Consider the following 22333-nt stretch of genomic DNA (forward strand, 5'->3'; position numbering starts at 1 on the left):
TGTATATATATACTGTAGACCTCAGCTGTTCCAGTATTCTCAGCAGTATCAGGGACAATCCTAGGAGTCAGCCATGATAAGGACGTAAGTTTATCACAAGTTACCTAAAAGTATTCAAAGAACAGCTCATCCTGCTGGGCAAAAAACCTAAAGTGACAAGAAGGATGCACAAGATGAGCGAGTAATCTCCACACAGCAGTACCCTAACTGTGAATCAAAGAGCCATTTCACAGGTCTGCCTTTTTTTTACTACCACTGTAGGCTTGTAGTTTAGTTTGTGTGTGTATATTGGAATTTGACTTTTAATGATAAATATAAACTGTTGAGAAATGGAACAGAAAAGCAACTGGTGTGTTTCAACTTGGTAATAAGATAATTTATCTAGAAGTTAACGTCTTCTTTTATTTCTGGTAAAAGATTTTACTATTTGCGAATAAAATGAGCGTTAAAAATAGTTTAAACATTTCCGGTCTTTCAGATGCGTCGGTTTGTTCTGCTTCTCTAACTCCGCGGGTGGGAGTGTCTGATATGTTAAATGTATACATAACACTTTTCTGACCTTTAATTTTGACGCTGCCCCGTAGACGTCAAGTCAATAAACTTGAAAGGAATAACAGAAAATATAGCTTTATCGCTGTACTTTAATTTACAACGACATGTTAACTCGAGTAAAAAAGTTGAAACACTTGATTAGGTGGGGAAGCATTGCGTCCGGCAAACCTTATCTTTTTCTTTTTTAACATTTTCTCCATTTAAACGGGCGTTATGTTATTTATGGGTATTGAAATGTGCCCACAGTGCTAAAGACTTGCGGCCAGTGCCAGTCTGGGTTTGGTTCATGCTTTGCGCCGGATTCTGCCAGGATAGGCGCTGGACGCCCGTGCCTTTGTACTTTATTAAGCAAGTTCAGAAAGGGATGGATACTTCTGGGTGTTCGCGTATAAAGCCGTTCTTTTAAATTATTGACATATATGACTGCGTTTATGTAGCTGAGGATGCTAAAAAGGAAGATTGTGCGATTTTCCGATATTGTAAAGTGCGGTGCATCCCGGGCAGGACAGTAATAACCTATAGTATTTAAAATATATATGCATTTATATGTGTTTATATTAAAAAATCTCGTCATGTTATGTTTGCTTTCTGTAATATCTGCATAAAAATAAAAAAAGAAAGGTTAAAAACCAAACATACCGTTTCAAAGAATGTCTCAGCGTAAGTCCAAGCCGATCTTTCCAGGCCACGTCACTGGCTCGGAAACATTTTCGGAGGAATTTGTACCCAAGCGGAATTAAGAACGAAAATGCATGTGAAAAGCAATCCGGGGCTCGGTCGTTTGAGAGAACCATGTTTGGAAGGGAAACTGAAATTCTCAGAATCAAATTTTAGAAGTTCTCAGAGTATAACAAATAGTGAAAGTTTTGGAAGTAAAATAAAACACGGATATTTAACTTAATGTACCCTATAAAAAAGCTGTGAATTTGTAGTGAAAGTATTGCGGAGTTACAATTAACATATACGTTTATATTCCAGTGTGATTATTAAAAAAGCTTGAGTCGGCACAATTTAATTGTGATGATGTTCTGTTAGTCGCAGTGCTTTCTGTTGACAAATTGAAGTAAGAGGAATTGTAACGTTAAGACAGAAATAGTCTTTGATCAATGCCTAGCCACTTTGTCGGTTAGCCTTTTAACTCTAAAATATTAATTTCCAATGAGTTTGCGAGATCGAAAATCTCACAAATAACAAGTAAAAATACAATATCAGCTAATGCTATTAAAACACATATTAGATTTTCTAAAGCCAGATTTTACATTCTACATGTTTTGGAACACCAAATATACAAAATACTTACTGTGTAAAGAGGAATCGAGCACAGAGATACTTTGACTGACTGCCAAACCTGGGCGGACACCTTGTGCAATCCGCTTGTGGGCGGACGCAGTGGGCGGGGCTGCACAGCTGTCAAACCCGGGAGCAGGTGATTTAAGGTGAGCGCCAGCAGAACACGATCTTGCAGTGCACTGACAGGTATCGGAGCCTATAGTATACAACCAATGGAAAGTTTGACCTGTGAATCAATAGGAGCTTTTCAATTTTAATCGAGCAGTGCAGGCGGTGATGCAGTTTACAGAAGTTTAAGAACTAGTCTGCTGATCTTATTTCAGCCACGATCATTTTACATGTCAGGGGTGCTAGGCTGATAGTCTTATTTGGGTACGTATGTGTGTGTGCCATTACTTTTTTAGAGAGGGCAGAATTTCATCTTTCACTCGCTCCTATATAACTTCCGACAGGTTAATGTCAGTCAAACTCTGACATCAATGATATTTCACTTTTGGCTTGTGGTCAGAAATGAAGTTAATCGCCCACGTTTGTACTGGTGAGTACGTGGGGCATCCTATATTCTGCGAAAAAAAGTGTTTTTCCAAGAAATCAAAGTAATTAAGGTGCTTTCTAGAGTTTCACGTCATCTCACTACCAGGTTTAAATTGTAAGCTTTTCAATAAAGTTAAGCATTTGTCTTTAAACTGAGAGTAACCAAATTATTATTTTAAAGGCAACTTGGTAGCACTAAAGATGAACTCTTTCAGTTATATCTATATATTAATCTGCTTTTTAATATTCTAAAGTACCTTTTGTCTCAGTGACAGACTGCTATCTTTTGTAGGGCTGTTTTGTGTATATGTTACAGGCAAAAGCAGGTATTGTATAGAATGTCTATGCATGATGTTTTTAGACAAAGCATAAAATGTCTGTGTTACTTACAGTGCATCCGGAAAGTATTCACAGCACATCACTTTTTTCACATTTTGTTATGTTACAGACTTATTCCAAAATGGATTAAATTCATTTTTTCCTCAGAATTCTACACACAACACCCCATAATGACAACGTGAAAAACGTTAACTTGAGGTTTTTGCAAATTTATTAAAAATAAAAAAATTTGAGAAAGCACATGTACATAAGTATTCACAGCCTTTGCCATGAAGCTCCAAATTGAGCTCAGGTGCATCCTGTTTCCCCTGATCATCCTTGAGATGTTTCTGCAGCTTAATTGGAGTCCACCTGTGGTAAATTCAGTTCATTGGACATGATTTGGAAAGGCACACACCTGTCTATATACGGTCCCACAGCTGACAGTTCATGTCAGAGCACAAACCAAGCATGAAGTCAAAGGAATTGTCTGTAGAACTCCGTGACAGGATTGTCTCGATGCACAAATCTGGGGAAGGTTACAGAAAAATTTCTGCTGCTTTGAAGGTCCCAATGAGGACAGTGGCCTCCATCATCCATAAGTGGAAGAAGTTCGAAACCACCAGGACTCTTCTTAGAGCTGGCCGGCCATCTAAACTGAGCGATCTGGGGAGAAGGGCCTTAGTCAGGGAGGTGACCAAGGACCTGATGGTTACTCTGTCAGAGCTCCAGAGGTCCTCTGTGGAGAGAGGAGAACCTTCCAGAAGGACAACCATCTCTGCAGCAATCCACCAATCAGGCCTGTATGGTAGAGTGGCCAGACGGAAACCACTCCTTAGTAAAAGGCACATGGCAGCCCGCCTGGAGTTTGCCAAAAGGCACCTGAAGGACTCTCAGACCATGAGAAACAAAATTCTCTGGTCTGATGAGACAAAGATTGAACTCTTTGGTGTGAATGCCAGGTGTCACGTTTGGAGGAAACCAGGCACCGCTCATCACCAGGCCAATACCATCCCTACAGTGAAGCATGGTGGTGGCATCATCATGCTGTGGGGATGTTTTTCAGCGGCAGGAACTGGGAGACTAGTCAGGATAAAGGAAAAGATGACTGCAGCAATGTACAGACATCCTGGATGAAAACCTGCTCCAGAGCGCGCTTGACCTCAGACTGGGGCGACGGTTCATCTTTCAGCAGGACAACGACCCTAAGCACACAGCCAAGATATCAAAGGAGTGGCTTCAGGATGACTGTGAATGTCCTTGAGTGGCCCAGCCAGAGCCCAGACTTGAATCCGATTGAACATCTCTGGAGAGATCTTAAAATGGCTTTGCCCCGATGCTTCCCATCCAACCTGATGGAGCTTGAGAGGTGCTGCAAAGAGGAATGGGCGAAACTGGCCAAGGATAGGTGTGCCAAGCTTGTGGCGTCATATTCAAAAAGACTTGAGGCTGTAATTGCTGTTAAAGGTGCATCGGCAAAGTATTGAGCAAAGGCTGTGAATACTTATGTACATGTGATTTCTCAGTTTTTTATTTTTAATAAATTTGCAAAAACCTCAAATAAACTTTTCTCACGTTGTCATTATGGGGTGTTGTGTGTAGAATTCTGAGGAAAAATATGAATTTAATCCATTTTGGAATAAGGCTGTACAATAACAAAATGTGGAAAAAGTGATGCGCTGTGAATACTTTCTGGATGCACTGTATATACTTTCCCTAGGTTGTATATAATACCTAGGTATTATACAGAATGACTTGTCGGTTTGCCTTTTGGCACTGCATATGCCTAGGAAATCTTTAAAATGTAATCGTTTGATACATTGATGTTCCATTTTCGGCATTCTATAGACTTCCTAGGCATTCTAAATTAGGCCTAATTTCACATATTGAAGATACCATATTGTTATGCAAGACATCAGAACTAAAGGTGACAGAAAGGTTAACTCAGAAGTTGTCAGACTCAGATATGTTCATTTGCCAGTCTACGGGTAAGCTGCACACATGCCCTCATTTATTAATGCTTTGTAATGATTACAAAACATCATGATAATTCCTGGTATCTTCTTATGCCATAATTCTTCCTCTGCGTATTGTCATTTTTATGTCATTCCAAAGTAAAAGCCAATTAGAAGGCCATATCACATACAGGGCATTTCATGACAATACAAGTTTCCACACAAAACCAATAACATTTAATAAGTTTTCTCTTATAGTGTTACCTTTGCTCACATTTTGTGAACTGAAAATGAAAGAGAAAGGTCTCTATATTTGAATTACAGTATTTTTGCAAAACATCCTTCACCAAGAAGGGCATCAGAGTTCTTGTATAAAGTTACAGCTGTTATGCAATAACAGTAAAATGCTTAATCTTACAATATCAACACAGAGAAACACTTAAAAGACATTAAACACACAGTTAAACAGAGCAATTTCAAGCTCAGTTAACATAAAAGATGCAATGTAAAAAAGTTGCCACATTTCACAGGAGTTAACTATAATTTTTCACCACAAAATACTGTAATGAAAAACGTATCATGTAATCCCAACAGGCTAAGTTATCTTCTATCGTAAGACAGCACATTACTTTAAAATTGTATTTGGACAGGGCTATGTTGTATTGGAAATTTTCAGTTTGCCATTTTCATGCCTTTTCACTATTTTGTGAGGTGAGATGTGTGTGCAGTCATGGCTATAGGGATCCTGGAAATATCTTTTACATATTGTAAAAATATTAGAAAGAGAACCACAGACACAAAGAGTAAGTGACCAAATGAGGGGGACATGAAAAGGAATTCAAGGACCTTCAGAACTCAACTTGATATAACATCTTGGGGAAAATAGGTGAGCATGCTGTTAAAAACATCCTGTAAAAATTAATTAAATAACTGTATTTTCACAGTAAAAAACAAAAATACAATAAATGATTAAAAGAAGGATGTTAAAAAGGTAAATGCAGTGTTTTAGCCATCAATATCAAATAATTGTTTCACTGTGCAAGACTGTTTCATGATGAATTGTATAGCACAGAAACCTAAATTTGCATAAAGTTAGTCAACACTGTAAGTTATTTCTGATGACTCCTTCTCCCTTCTTTGCACTGTGAGAAACAAAAATGTAAAGACAGCTTGGGAAGTCATTTCTCTGTGTGTACTGAAGGTTTTTTTTGTGGTTACAGATGTTGCTTTATGGTGTGTTTTTTCCAGAAAACGAGGTGAACCTATATTGCATTCTGCACTAAAAAAGTAACCTTTCCTTTCCACCAGACAACATGAAATAGTTCAACTAACCATTGAAATTGTATCAATCGATAAAAATGAAGGTTTGCATGTCTGACAGCAAAATGATTGACAGCTGAATTGCAAGTAATTTATGTGTTAGGATACAGAGAAGTGTTTTCTTAGCTAAAATTGATTTAGTAAATTTACAGTAAATTACTAACTACTGAATTGTTGTACTATTACAGTTAACATACAAATTCTGGAAAATATTGTAGTTCAATAGCAGGGTACTGCTACATCACATTATTTTCGTGGCCTAGGTTCACTGAGAAGTCATTCTATAGATAGATAGATAGATCTTTATTTGTCCCCTGGGGAAAATCTGTCTTTTTACAAAAGCTCTTTAAATTAAATAATTAATTAATATTGTATTTTTGTTGTAATATTCAGTATTATGATACAGAAATATACTCTGGAAATAATACAATTTGTAGCCAGTAAATCACTTTAAATTTAGAGTGATTTTTTTTTTTACATTTTTAACAAATAAGTCAGTTAATATTAAAACTAAAATAAGACAAATTGACAAGGGAGGAGAGGCTAATAAAAATACAGTCAATAGAATTCTTCAATCAACAAGCTATGGAGGGTCCCCAGGGTCAGTTTTAACAGAAACAAGTAGCGATTCTGATGAGACAGGTCAACTTGCTGTCCACCCCCCACATCTTCTACAATATCATATCTAAATGACAGTGTTAAAAGAGTACCTCTGGTGTAGTATCCCATGGGGTGGAATAACAGCTTGTACCACAGCAGCATACCAAGAAGAAAGGCAGACATGAGAAGTGTCAGCAACAGTTCATAATGATTGCCAAGCTTTTATTTTTAAACAAATGATTCATATAGTTGCTATATACATTGCTAATTAGCAGCTGTAGTCAGTGAATGCTGATTCTTCAGCCCAGATTTAAAGGTTAATAACAATGGGGCATCCTTTACACAGGCAGGCAGACCATTCCATAGCTTTGTGGGCCTGTAGCTTGAAGGTCAGCTTCAAACTGTATTTCTGTTTTTCCTTTAAACATGGTAATGTGTACACTCTAGAATGTATTTGTTGACAGGTTCTCCTAAATAAATGTGCTCCAAGTCACTTATAACTTTAGACCCAAGTGAAAGCATCTTGAAATAAGCCCTAAACTTAACTGGGATCAAGTGTAAAGACTCAAGAGCAGGAGTTATATGTTGATACTTTTTATTTGTAGCTGTGATTCTTGCAACAGCATTTTGACTTATTTGCAATGAACAAACAATGTAATGTGAGCAGTAGTCAAACATACTAGAAATAATTTTCTCTATATCTAGCATACTACAAAAACCTTATTATTTCTTGATTTAGGTTTATTGGTCTCGTTTCTGATGGCAATTTTATACTAATTAATAATATCTTTATTTTTCTTAGTATTCAAAGACAAGAAGTTATCATTTGTCAGTTTCTTTAAACTTCTGGACACAAAATTAAGGACAAAATAAGATAAATATTTTGTTTGAAGGAAAGATAAAGCTGAGAATTTTTTGAAAAGTGTATGTTCTCCTATAACATATATTTTCTAAAACAGCAGATAAAGTAAAAAAAAAAGTAACAATTCCCATATGTAGCCCTAAAGGACACCATACCTAACCTATTAATTTCATAATGAAACACTGTCATCATATTTCTATAAATAGTGAAACTGATTGATAAGATTAACCTAAACCACACAACAATAATGCCTGAGACCCCAACATAACATTTATGTCTGTGTTCTAAACTAATTTAGTTAACAACTGTAGCTTCAAAAGTTGTATTTCATTTGAACAACATGATGTAACAATGTTTTCATTTCGAGAACTTAAAATTAAAATTACAGCATGAAGTCATGCAATTTCTCTACTGTGAGTTGTGCAAAATATAGACAAAAACGTTTCAGGTAAGTTGAGTAAAGTGACACTGTGTACTGCCAGGGCAGGATTGAAGCAAATACTTAATCGGAATGGGCATCAGGAGATAAAATGAGCTAAATATAACAGACAAGGGTTCAGAGTAGAAAAGCAAGGATATAGTAAATAAAGGGAATAATTTGAAACAAAATTCAAAGAGAATATTGCAATGGAGTTGATAACCAATATAAATTGTATAATCAGAGCAAAAATGAAAGACAAAGTCTTTGTCAAAGAAGAGAGACAAAGTCACAACAGGAGATTTTCTGACCATGGTCAGTAATAATAATAATACTAACAATCCAGAAAAACAGTAGCTTTCTAGGTCTTTCCACAAACTTGGACAACCAGGACATGTATAAGCTGACATTTATACCTTGGACTTGATGCTTTCACTAGTCACACATTTCTTGTTTATTTAGTTAGCAATGACATTTCAATTGTCAACAGGTCCACAATGGTCATAAAAAACAAAGATCTCTCTGCAAAAGAATGCATTTCATGTTTAAAATTAAAAATCTGTTGAAACAAATAAACTTAGGAACCCCCAAAATAAATGTTTCAAATATTTTATAGACCAAGGAATAGCTTTAAAAATGTAAGCAAGCACCATATCACTTTAGAAAAAAAGAATTTAATAGCTGTAACTGAATATATGTAAGTCTAGCTCTGATCTGTTTTAGACAGTAGTCTCAGTGGCTTTCAAAGCCAGTACTGAGCCCTAGGTGGCATCCATAGTATGAGAGGTTGTAGGGATTCAAGGGTGTGTTCCTTTGGAGTGTCATAAACAGTGCCCCTCATTGCGTGGAACGCACACCCCTTAACCTTTATAAACAGAATCTATTTGGATGACAGTTTTCTAGGTGGCCATCTGTGTTGCCTAATAAATTGACTGGTTCTGAGTTGTCTCATTGGATTTTAAGTGCATTAGGAACTTTGCCAGTCGATAAAGATATTAAGAAGGGATGTTGCCAGAATGGTGACAGGTTGAGTTTCATTTAAAAAACTTAGAGTTACACAATTATTTCCTGTTGATAAGCTAATATTCCTAAGGCAGTGTGGACAAATAGAGAGTTAAATATTAAAAGAATAAGATCAGATGTCTGAGATGACATTCAAATTTTGGCTCTTATTTTCTCTGTTTGGCATTCTAGTTTTAGAGTTTGGGGACTCTCATTAAACCAATATGGGTTTACATACTAATCACCTCTTGTTTTACTCCTTGATTCAGAGAGGGGAATGGGTGTGAGGAATAGAGCAGATGTTTGTGAGAGTATGGGTTTTTCTTACTTATGCTCTGTAAGTTCTGTTTAATTTGCCTTATTTTAAAACCATTCAATGACCAATTAATCAAATAAAAGAAACATTTTAGTCCTACACAACCTGAAGGATATTGTATTTAAGAATTAAAGAAGTTTAAGTTTAGGTCTACAAAAATTAGATGTGTCTTTCCTGAAACATTCAGGAACTGATTGTGCCACTGGGTGGAGCCCACAGAATCATTCTAGAGGAATGCCACTTTATTCAAACTATAAGCAGTGGAAGTGATAACTTTGCTGGGAAGAGAACATGGGAAGGATCTGTTGATCAAAGACATTTGGAAGTTTGAAGGGCTCTCCCATACAGGCATTCAAACACGGGCATTCTAAACCAGCGTTTCTCAACCTTTAAGTATTTGCGACCTGAGTTTTCATAACAGTAATCGTGTCCCACTAACGCTTCTTTGAAACCCTAATAAAATTTATTCCTATATTTTTACTGCCGATACACTGCTACAAGTTTTATTATACCTACTTAACTTTTATCTACATTTATCTAACTCTATATTTATTTTTCTAGTATCAGAATGTAGTTTAAGTTAATTTGTTTTAGATTCAATAGATCTATTTTTCATATTTTTGATTCTTGTTTTCTTTTTTTCGCATCTTCGTGCCCCCTTTTTTGTTACTTCGGGGGATGCACCCCACAGGTTGAGAACCGCCGTTCTAAACAAAGAATCCTAATAGCTAGACCACATATGTCAGTTAGCACTATGTGATCATTTCTTATTTGTGATGTTCAAACAAAAATCCATTAGTCTGATGAAGTTGCTCTTAGTTTTTTTTCCTTTGTCCTGAAAATAGCTTCTCAATGACTCCCATGGTGTGTCATCTCATCTCAAGGCAAGGACACTAATATTGGCATAAATACGTGTCTCAAGATGTCCCATTTTGCCTACCAATTGCCCAGCTTACCAACACTGGCACTATGTCAAATATTCAGGCAGGAGACATCCCAAGTCAATGACTTCATTCCTCACATGTATGCTATAAGGCGAGCCTGATACCCATCAGAAACCCATGACCCAAAGTACAGTGGGAAAACAGCCTCTTACTCAACATTTCAGAAAAGGAGTGGAAGGCAGCCATGTCCAGAATTCACTCAAGCTCTATATGCACAAAGCATTCAATTATTCAACTTATACTTTTTTTATCGAGCACATCTATCCCATTTCAAATTGTCCAAAATGTTTCCAGGGCAAGATCCGACCTGTGAACGTTGCAATCAAGCTCCAGCTTCACTAGGCCACATGTTTTGGGCGTGTACCAAATTAACATCATTCTGGAGAAAATTTTTTTTAATTATGTTTCCTAATTTAATCCTAATTTTAAATCCCATCCGACAGCCTTGGTGTCCCAATCACTCATAATCTATTAACAGCTGTGTTTGGTGTACTTCCAGATGGGCTTACAGAGGAGAAGAACAAACATTCTGTAATTTCCTTTAATTTACTATTGGCATGAAGACTTATCTTACTCAACTGGAAGAACCCTAATCCACCTCTGTTAAATCAATGGGTAAGTGAAGTTATATACTATCTGAATTGGAAAAAAACTTTTTTTAAACCTGGCAGAATCTAATTAATAGTATTTTAGATTAATCACTTATATTGGGGAGAAAGACTCCTTTCCCTCTATACTACTTTGAAAAGTCTCAATCTGGTTGTTCACCTCTCTTTCTTTCTCATGGGCGGGGGTTGAATTGAATTCAGTTTTGTTAAGTTTGGCTTGATTGTATGGAATGTTACATGACTTTAAATGAATTCAATCTTCTTCTTCTTTTGGCTGCTCCAGTTAGGTGTTGCCACAGCGGATCATCTACGTTGTCCGCATATTGACTTGGCAAAATTTTACATCGGATGCCCTTCCTGACGTAACCCTTCCCATTTATCCGGGCTTGGGACCGGCACAAAGAAACACACTGGTTTGTGCATCCCCTGTGGCTGTGTTGACTTTAAATAAATTCAATAAAAGTTATAAAAAAAAAAGAAACTCATGACTTGTTATAAAAAAAAAAAAAACATGACTTGGCTAGGGACTGGACAGACCGAGTGAGAATTTTACTTCTTTTCCAATCCACCTTCCTCTCCAGTCCACGTTTCAACCAGGGGACAGAGAAACTGAAGAGTGCTCGAGGGTCGGATTCGCTGGGCATGTGAGCAAGCTTCTCCCTTCAGTTTTGCCTTTTGTGCCGTAATCATATATTGGTCAGGAATCTGCATTGTAGCCGCAGCAACCAGTTAGCCAAACGTTTCACTGCTCACATTTTCAAGACTCACCTGAACACCTGCCGTTTCATTTGAAACATGCTTCAGTGTCGTTTCTGATGATCACACCACTTGCTTTGGGCTCCAAAAGCTGAGAATTGCAAAAAAAAACCAAAAATATATGTATATTATAAATAAAATTTAAGTATATATGTTTTATTTATAAATATAAAACAAAATATTTACATAGAAACAATTGCGTGAGCCAGAGTGTGGTAGTATTTTATCCGATCTCATCAAATCGTACGTTTTATGGACTTTGCAACTCTGACAGTTGATTCTGTGCTGCCATTTTGGGTATTGTGCAAACAGAAGTGTGAAATATGCTCTGCTTGTTATCTTATATCAAATCTACACCTTTCTTGATCAGCCTGATTCATATGTCAGAGCACTATTTTTAAATTTTTCTTCAGCGTTCAATACTATACAGCCTCATATACTGATTGGGAAATTGAGCAGTATGAATGTAAACCCATTTATTACACTATGGATTCAAAGCTTTCTTTTAAACCGTTCACAGACAGTTAAAGTTCAGGACACTTTTTCAATAGTCATTCATTCAAGCACAGGAAGTCCGCAGGGGTGTGTCTTATAATCCATTACTGTTTACTCTGTACACAAGTGACTTGACCACTACTCCATTATCAAGTATGTGGATGACACCATTCTCATAGGACGCATATCTGGGGAGGATGAAAGCCACTATCTTAATCAAGTGGACTGTATGGTAAACTGCTACAATAAAAATTCTCTCACTCTGAAACAAAGAAATGATATTTGATTTTAAGAGACAGAAATCTGTATGTTCACCTATTGTAGTTCTGGGAGAGGAGGTAGAAGTAGTGACTGAATATAAATACTTAGGAACTTACCTAGATAACAATCTTAACTGGAATGCAAATACAAAAAAAAATATTCTCTAAATGCAACCAGTGCTTATTTCTCCTCCATAAACTCAAACTATTTAAAGTAGACAAGGACCTCATGTTCTCCTTCTATCACAGTATGATCCAGTCTGTGGTCACCTTTCACTTTCATTGCCTGGTTAAATAGTCTGACAAACCAAAACTCAAAAAAGCTCCAGCAGATTATGAAATATGCAGCTAAAATTATTGGTTCTGATATAGATGATTTGACTAGTGTGTGTCAGACGGCAATGTTAAAGAAACTGGAAATCATCTCAGCTGATGACAGTCATGCATTACATGTAGAACTAAAGTTCAGTAAATCAGGAAGGATAGTCGCTTTGAAAACCCACACAAATCGCTCCAGAAACTCCTTTCTTCCTAGTGCCATACGACTTTTTAATAAAAAATATCAGAGATAATGAGTAAGGTTTTTGTATATATCCTGTAACCTTTTTTTTGGTGTAAATATGAATTATCTAACTGCCTTACCTTCACCTTTCTTGTTGATATTTGTCTGTTTTATTTCATTCTGTCTGTTATTAGATGCAACTGAGAAGGCAAATTTCATGTTTTCTTGTGTAAACATGACTAAATAAAGAAACCTTAAACCTTATTTTGTGTGGTGTTTTTATCTTACCTGGCACCTTTCCCTTTCTTTATGTGCCTTGCTTTCTAATCCATGCCCTGCCACCTGATCAGGAACTGTCATGTCGTGGCATTTCTTCTTGTGGTTGCGGATGTGAGTTGTATCCAGATCTTGTGGACTTGTGATGGTTATGCTGTCTCCTGTATAAAGCCCACACTAGCATTATTCAGGAAAGATACTCAGCATTAATTAAATGAGGTCAATATGTAAGCCAGCATTTCTCAACCTTTAAGTATTTGCAACCTGTGTTTTCATAACAGTTTTAATTGCGGCCCCCTAAGGTTTTTATGAAAGGAGCCCACTGATACCAATTTGTTCTTTTTTAATTAATGATATATCATAGCGTATTTTATTATACCTACTTAACTTTTATTGACATTTATCTAACTCTATATATTTTTTTCTAGTATCAGAATGTAGTCTAAGTTAATTTGTTTTGGTTTCAGTAGATGCATTTTTCATATTTTCAATTTTTTTTTTTTTTTTCACATCTTGCGCAACCCCTTTTGTTACTTCATGCCCCCCTAGGGGGGCCTGCCTCACAGTTTGAGAACCACTGCTGTAAACAATGGTTTACAAAATAGCCTGGAATAAAACATGGGAAGGCAGGGTGAAAAACACAACTCTGATGCAGAAGGCAGCTCCAAACAGCATTCCCATACCAGGTCTTGAATTTAGTCCACCTGGGTGCAAATCAGGGATTCATATGAGACATGTGAAAGCTTGGGTATTACACAGATGTTGTGACTTTCAACCACAGTCCATTAGTCTAATGGACGCTGTCTTGCTGTTTTTTGCTTGGTTCTCTTACATAATCCCAGAATATTCTATTCAATCTGAAGCTTTGCTGACCATCACAAAATAGCTTACTCACTGACTCCCATGGTGTGTCATCTCACTTCAAGACAAGAGCACTAAGACCACCACAAGTACATGTCTCAAGATGTCCCATTTAAAGCCCAGCCTGCTAATACCATTACAGCGTCAAATATTCAGGCAGGAGACACCCCAAGCCAGCAACTTGATTCCTCACATGTAGGCTAGGAGGTGAACTCGATACCCATCAGAGCCCATGACTTTTGACCTTGAAGATATTTTTCCTCCGTGGAAATCCACCTTCCTTTCTGGTCAGTGTCTCAACTGGGGGACAGAGGAATTTTTGAGGGTCAGAATTGCTTTTTGTCTTGGCATGGGAGTCAGCATCTTCTGGTGGACGTGGTTTGTGTACTGTGTTTATCTAGTAGTCATAACTCTGCGTTTCCACCACAGCAACTCCAGTTCCAATCCAGGTCATGACAGTTAGCCAAATGTTTAGTGATTTCAAAATCATTCCTTTAACTCTCATGAAGACTACACTAGAATTATCTCAGAATATTTAATCCAATCGAAAACTTTAATATTCATCCCCAAATAGGTTGTAACTGCCCCCCTTTGCCTTGCACCAGTTTTAAGACTTGGAGGCGGTACAATGAGGAATGCCTTCCTTGTCATTTTTTTGGCGGAGTCTTCCTCTATGACGTTTTCTTGTGGTGCATTTGTTTTTGTTTTTAATCCTCATTTCTCCACCTGCGTCTCAGTCCTCATTCACTCAAGCCGCAAAGCACCCCAGTGCACTCAAGTGATGGCTGATCCGCTAGTGGGCCTACACAAATACAGACAGGCATGAAGTGAAGTGAACTGAAGAACCATGGGTTTCTGAAAAAGCAACGTGAACAAGACACTTTGATGTATTTTTCTCAGTTGCTGACCAATGAAAGACATCACTTCCTGAAGAGCATTAAGAATGGATGAGCCCAGACCTCTTCACTATGGACAAGAGCACAAGGCTCACAATGACCCACAATCTCCATTTCTAGTCTGTTGCTACCTCACAAGGCCCAGAACCTCAGCTTCTTGAATCACCTAAAACCTTACTGCAGTGCTCTTTGTTCTTGCACATGACAATATTGCATGTAGACCTAAAACTTCACTTGCTATATTGTAGCCACAGGTTAATGGGAGCAGACCTATACCTATTGGGCAGTTTGGAGGGTCCTCTTGTCCCAAGCTGGTGATAAATTGGGGCTTCCTACATAGTCCGTTCACTGCTGTGGGTGACGCAGGGGATTGAACTTCCTTGATTATGTTTTTCCAAGCTGGATGGTCCAAAGCAAAGGCTTTGACGTCCAGAAGGCTAATACAATGGTTGGTTAGGTTGCCTTCGATTTGTTTTATCCATATCTTTTTTGGCGTCACCCTTTGCACTTTTCAGGAGTTTAAACAGCATCCAGTTGTTGCCCATTCTGCAGATATGTAAAAACCAGTGTAGCTGCCTTAACTGGATTTCCACTTCTACCATTAGCTGTTTGTCACATCACGCTACTATGGTCTCATTTCAAAGTTGATCATGGAGGGAGATGCCCAGAATTTGGAATAAACAGCGCATTTGAAAGACATCAAGCTAATTCAGCTAAGATTTGAGCATATTCCAAGTTTCAGATCCGTAAAGGAGGATCAATAGAATCAGTGTTCAGAAGAGGCATATGTTAGATCGAATGGAAATATTTGCTTTCTTCCAAAGGCACCATTTCATAGCAGCAAATGCCGCAGTTTCTTGGCCGATCTTGCTGTTTATCTCAGCTGTGGCTGCTATCTTCTTTTCTTGAATGATCAAACCCATATATTTAAATTCTTTTTCTTGTTTGATTTGGATCCCATCCAAGTGAATAGTAGCAGGTAATCTGTCGATGGTAAGGGCTTTGGTTTTATCTGGCTTGATCTTCAGACCATATGGTTTGGCAGCTTGGGGAATGGCGTATAATGTATCAGTAGCGTCAGCATCCATCTCAGTGAAAAAGGCGCTATCTTCAGTGAACATCAAGTCTGTCACTGATCATTGTACTGGACTCCCACACCATTTTCAAAGGTCATTTTTCTTATGATGGCATTGATCATTGTGTTGAGTAATAGAGGAGAGATAACATCATCTTGCCAGCCACCTGTTTGCACAGGGAATTCTTCAGACAGTTCATTTTGGATTCACGCACAGCTCACTGAGCTATCATAAGACGTTTGTAGGTGGCGGATGATCTTCTTAGGTATGTGTTCGGTCTACTTTCGCAAGAGGGCTGGCCACTGAATGCAATTGAAGACTGACTTAAAGTCGATAAAGATGCTAATTGTCCACTTACCACTTCTGACTCTGTTTTCCATAAGTTTGCAAAAAAAAAAAGATTTGGCCGCAACATCCATGGTTTGGTCTAAGGCCTGCTTGTTCTTTTCGGCATATCTGATCTTGATATTTGTGAAGCTTTGACTGAATAACCTTCATAAAGACGTTGCCAACAGCAGAAAGGGGGATAATGTTGTGATAGTTTTTACACTTTGTTATTACCTTTCTTCATGATTGGATAATGATGGCCTTCTTCCATGTAATTGGGATGCTCTCCATATTCCAAATTGTCCACAACAATAGATTCATTTGATCACGCAGGATATCACCACCAGCCTTGATCATTTTGGCAGTGATTTGATCTACTCCAGGTGATTTGCCATGTTTCAATGACTTTATGGAGAGTCATTGGCTTGTTGCCGGGAAATGGTAGATTGAGTGGAATGATAGATGGCAGTTCTGATGATGATCCTGATGGTGGATCATGGTTTAGCAGCTCTTGGAAGAATTATTTCTACCTCAGCCGGCGTGCTTTGGATGACTTTACAAAGGTTCCACTACGCTTTCCCGATGCCATTCAACCTTCTGATGGTTTCATACAGGAAGCAATATTCATTCTGAGATGCTACTTCCTCAGGGTTGGCTACGATTTTGTTCTGGTATTCTTCGCAATTGGCTTTCATTATCTGTCTAATTTGTTGTTTCATTCTTTGGTACCTTCTGAAATCGATATGTTTGACTAGGTTGAGGCCATCATCTGAGATCCAAGGCTGCAAACGGTTGGCGTTTCAGTGGGCATATAGGGACTGTGCATTCCAGAATCGATGAGGATATCCTCTTTTCTTCTATGTTGACATCATTGGTTGGATCGAGCACCACAAACTTGTTGGACAGATGTGGTGTTATGGGTCCACAGCTCTTCCAGCAAAGGCCGTTTCAGTTTTGAATAAATAATCATCGCGCTCATTGCGGCTTAGTGAGGGGGCGTTGGGCCATAGCAAGCCAAGGGGCGATCCGCAGTGTGGGCGTTTCTCACCTAGTGCACAGGTGAGGGACTGCCCACATCCGTGATTGTTCCCGTGGCTAATGTGCTGCGGCTGCTATGGCCCCTCGCAATATAAAAAGAATTGCAAGTCAGTTGGGAGGGATGAGAGAAAAAAAAGAGAACGAAAAGGACAGAGGTTACAGGGAGCGAGGGAGCAAGTCGGTGCAAGAGAGAGACACACGGAGCGTGTGGGTGAGCGAGCGAACGAGTGCTCATGGGCGAGGAAGCCTGGGTGTTAGGCCGACGCCCAGGAGTCATAGTTGAAGTCGCTCCTGCTGAGCGATCAGGTAGCGGGAGTGACCAGGGAAAGGCGACTGGCCACGGAAGGCTGGAAAGGCAGCGGGAGTCGGGAGGCTTGGTGGTGGATTCCCCAATGTGAGCGTCCTGGCCGTTGGAAGTGAACCAAGTTTCGGGACTGGGGTGAGTGGCAGACCGAAGCCAGGGATCGGGAGGTCTCCAGTCTTGTGTGGATGGATGTAGGAGAAAAGGGCAGCTGCAGAGAGAGCATCTCGTCTGTTGAAGGGCCCGTATGGGAGAGGTGAGACACTAATGCTAACAGGAAAGAGCACCGAGCTTGGCATTGTCATTGGTTTTTAAAAAACTGCTTCCTGTATGAATGTTTTAACCTCGATTTTAAAGGATTGTTTTTTTGATGTATATTTTTACCTCCACAAGTTTTATTGGATTATTTAATGAAAACTTTGGATCACTGCACTTTATTTGAACACTTTGTTTTTGATTTGACTGTTTTAAATAAAAGCACTTTTGCACATTTGAACCATCCTTTTGATCAGCTGTTGCCTCCACTGTCTAGCTCATCTCGGTGACATTATCGACGGTGTTGGGTTCAACGGCTTCCAAACAGTGATGGGAGCATGGAGCCGAACCCGCATCGTCACAACAGAGTCCATCCATCCATCCATCCTCTTCCGCTTATCCGAGGTCGGGTCGCGGGGGCAGCAACTTAAGCAGAGAGGCCCAGACTTCCCTCTCCCCGGCCACTTCTTCCAGCTCTTCCGGGAGAATCCCATGCTCCCAGGCCAGCCGGGAGACATAGTCCCTCCAGCGTGTCCTGGGTCTTCCCCGGGGCCTCCTCCCGGTTGGAAGTGCCCGGAACACCTCACCAGGGAGGCGTCCAGGAGGCATCCTGATCAGATGCCCGAGCCACCTCATCTGACTCCTCTCGATGCGGAGGAGCAGCGGCTCTACTCTGAGCCACTCCCGGATGACTGAGCTTCTCACCCTATCTTTAAGGGAAAGCCCAGACACCCTGCGGAGGAAACTCATTTCAGCCGCTTGTATTCGCGATCTCGTTCTTTCGGTCACTACCCATGGCTCATGACCATAGGAGAGGGTAGGAGTGTAGATCGACTGGTAAATTGAGAGCTTTGCCTTACGGCACAGCTCCTTTTTCACCACGACAGACCGATGCAGAGCCCGCATCACTGCGGATGCCGCACCGATCCGCCTGTCGATCTCACGCTCCATTCTTCCCTCACTCGTGAACAACACCCCGAGATACTTGAACTCCTCCACTTGGGGAAGGATCTCTCCCCCAACCCTGAGAAAGCACTCCACCCTTTTCCGGCTGAGGACCATGCTCTCGGATTTGGAGGTGCTGATTCTCATCCCAGCCGCTTCACACTCAGCTGCGAACCGATCCAGAGAGAGCTGAAGATCACGGCCTGATAAAGCAAACAGGACAACATCATCTGCAAAAAGCAGTGACCCAATCCTGAGTCCACCAAACCGGACCCCTTCAACACCCTGGCTGCGCCTAGAAATTCTGTCCATAAAAGTTATGAACAGAATCGGTGACAAAGGGCAGCCCTGGCGGAGTCCAACTCTCACTGGAAACGGGCTCGACTTACTGCCGGCAATGCGGACCAAGCTCTGACACCGGTTGTACAGAGACCGAACAGCTCTTATCAGGGGGTCCGGTACCCCATACTCCCGGAGCACCCCCCACAAGATTCCCAGAGGGACATGGTCGAATGCCTTTTCCAAGTCCACAAAACACATGTAGACCGGTCGGGCAAACTCCCATGCACCCTCCAGGACTCTGCTAAGGGTGAAGAGCTGGTCCACTGTTCTGTGACCAGGACGAAAACCACACTGTTCCTCCTGAATCCGAGGTTCGACTATCCGACGGACCCTCCTCTCCAGAACACCCAAATAGACTTTTCCAGGGAGGCTGAGGAGTGTGATCCCTCTATAGTTGGAACACACCCTCCGGTCCCCCTTTTTAAAGAGGGGGACAACCACCCCGGTCTGCCAATCCAGAGGCACTGTCCCCGATGTCCAACCAAGACAGTCCTACAACATCCAGAGCCTTAAAGAACTCCGGGCATATCTCATCCACCCCCGGGGCCCGGCCACCAAGGAGTTTTTTGACCACCTCGGTGACTTCAGTCCCAGAGATGTGAGAGCCCACCTCAGAGTCCCCAGGCTCCCTTTATTGGAAGGCATGTTAGTGGGATTGAGGAGGTCTTCGAAGTACTCCTCCCACCGACCCACAACGTCCTGAGTCGAGGTCAGCAGCGCACCATCCCCACCATTAACGGTGTTGACTCTGCACTGCTTCCCCCTCCTGAGACGCCGGACAGCGGACCAGAATCTCCTCGAAGCCGTCCGAAAGTCGTTCTCCATGGCCTCTCCAAACTCCTCCCATGCCCGAGTTTTTGCCTCAGCAACAACCGAAGCCGCGTTCCGCTTGGCCTGCCGGTACCTATCAGCTGCCTCCAGAGACAAAAAAGTCCTATAGGACTCCTTCTTCAGCTTGACGGCATCCCTCACCGCCAGTGTCCACCAACGAAGTTCGGGATTGCCGCCACGACAGGCACCGACCACCTTGCGGCCACAGCTCCGGTCAGCCGCCTCAACAATAGAGGCACGGAACATGGCCCATTTGGACTCAATGTCCCCCACCTCCCTCGGGACGTGGTTGAAGTTCTGCCGGAGGTGGGAGTTGAAGCTACTTCTGACAGGGGACTCTGCCAGCCGTTCCCAGCAGACCCTCACAACACGTTTGGGCCTACCAGGTCTGACCGCATCTTCCCCACCATCGAAGCCAACTCACCTCCAGGTGGTGATCAGTTGACAGCTCCGCCCCTCTCTTCACCTGAGTGTCCAAGACATATGGCCGCAAGTCCGACGACACGACCACAAAGTCGATCATCGACCTGAGGCCTAGGGTGTCCTGGTGCCAGGTGCACATATGAACACCCTTATGCTTGAACATGGTGTTCGTTATGGACAATCCATGACGAGCACAGAAGTCCAATAACAAAACACCGCTCGGGTTCAGATCGGGGGGGGCCATTCCTCCAAATCACGCCCTTCCAGGTCTCACTGTCATTGCCCATGTGAGCATTGAAGTCTCCCAGCAAAACGAGGGAATCCCCAGAAGGTATGCCCTCTAACAACCCCTCCAGAGACTCCAAAAAGGGTGTATACTCCAAACTGCTGTTCGGCGCATACGCACAAACAACAGTCAGGACCCTTCCCCCCACCCGAAGGCAGAGGGAGGCCACCCTCTCGTCCACCGGGGTAAACCCCAATGCACAGGCTCCGAGTCGGGGGGCAATAAGTCTGCCCACACCTGCTCGGCGCCTCTCACTGGGGGCAACTCCAGAGTGGTAGAGAGTCCAGCCCCTCTCAAGGAGATTGGTTCCAGAGTCCAAGCTGTGCGTCGAGGTGAGTCCGACTATATCTAGCCGGAACCTCTCGACCTCGCGCACTAGCTCAGGCTCCTTCCCTTCAGAGAGGTGACATTCCACGTCCCAAGAGCCAGTTTCTGTAGCCGAGGATCAGACTGCCAAGGTCCCGCCCGCCACCACCCAACTCACACTGCACCCAACCTCCTTGGCCCCTCCCATAGGTGGTGAGCCCATGGGGAGGAGGACCCACGTTACCTCTTCGGCTGTGCCCGGCCGAGCCCCATGGGTGCAGGCCCGGCCACCAGGCGCTCGCCATCGAGCCCCACCTCCAGGCCTGGCTCCAGAGGGGTGCCCCGGTGACCCGCGTCCGGGCAAGGGAAAACTTCTTCCAAGGTTTTTATTCTTCTTCACAACAGAGTGATCTGGAATAACTGGCTAGTGGCTGGGTCTCTCAGTCATGCCTAATCTTGCTTGATAAAGAAGCGGGTTTTTGGTCTGGTCTAAGTTGAAACCAGAGTTTGGCATGGAGGAGGTAGTGGTCAGAGCCACAGTCTAGTCCCTGCATTGCTTGAATGTCTTTAGAGCAATGAACGGAATGAATGAATAATGATCTCCATTTGGGAAATGAAGTCCAGCATGTGTTGGAGTTGGTCACAGAAGTCATCCTTTGACTCCTCCTCTCGGTAGGTGCATAGACAAAGAGGATAAGGGTTTTGATTGTACCGTTGATAGTGTTTGTCAGCAGTCGATTGGAGATAGGTTGGAAGGAGATCACAATTCTGGCCGCCTGATTATCTACAATAAAGCCAATCCCATCTCTGCGTTTATTGCTGCCAGAGTAAAAAAGAATTATCGAGTTGTCAGATGATGGTGGTTGGATGTTGAGTAATCCAGATCCAATGAGGACTTAATTCTGATACTGTAGTGATGGTGATTTTGCAAGCCAACAGTTCTTGAGCAATAATGGCCAACGTTGTGCATAGTTCAAATGTTCCATGAAGCAATATGAGGTTCCACATTATGTTGTACAAGTTTGATTCTTTGTTGACCAGTAGTCCACTTCTTGCCAGCATAAATTAGTTTTGTTCATATCCATGTGGTTTCCAACCTGTTTTCCTTGGTTTCACAGTTCCAGTCACCATGGCACAGTGACTGCCATCCTCCTTTTTCAGCGGGGCCTGAGACCTTCATTGGTGGAGTTAATGGCGGGTGTTTTATGGCCACAGAGTACTAGGAGTGCAGATGTTGAAGAACTTGTCAGGGCTGTCAGAAGACACCTCTGAACAGCTGCATACTGCCAACCAATAAAGGTCTCTAGAAATCCTTACCTCTATGTAAGGCACTTTGTTTGGTGCTGCTTGTTTTTTAAAGCGGAATGCTGGGAATGATAGTAATCCTTTCTGTTATACTTTTTTCTGTAGTTTTAGACTTGTATGTATGTGTGCCAAG

General features: G+C 41.4%; 1 protein-coding gene and 1 long non-coding RNA gene across 5 annotated transcripts in view; one reads left to right on the forward strand and one right to left on the reverse strand.

Annotated features, from left to right (window-relative positions):
• The window catches only part of sec16b (SEC16 homolog B, endoplasmic reticulum export factor), a 57313-nt gene extending 55392 nt beyond the window's left edge, over window positions 1–1921 (reverse strand). For 3 of the 4 annotated variants that reach the window (XM_039734701.1, XM_039734699.1, XM_039734696.1), the window contains exon 1: window positions 1192–1258. The gene's annotated coding sequence lies outside the window, so the exon portion shown is untranslated. Of the gene's footprint in view, window positions 1–1191; window positions 1259–1852 lie in introns of those variants that run through there. The other variant, XM_039734697.1, reaches the window with a different exon arrangement.
• LOC120514370 lies at window positions 45–11037 on the forward strand. Its single transcript, XR_005630447.1, has 3 exons — window positions 45–233; window positions 10611–10726; window positions 11003–11037. It is a non-coding gene; the product is annotated as an uncharacterized LOC120514370 (long non-coding RNA).
• Window positions 11038–22333: the final 11296 nt, after the last annotated feature.

Source organism: Polypterus senegalus, chromosome 14, assembly GCF_016835505.1.
Source record: "Polypterus senegalus isolate Bchr_013 chromosome 14, ASM1683550v1, whole genome shotgun sequence".
NCBI classification, from domain to species: domain Eukaryota; kingdom Metazoa; phylum Chordata; class Cladistia; order Polypteriformes; family Polypteridae; genus Polypterus; species Polypterus senegalus.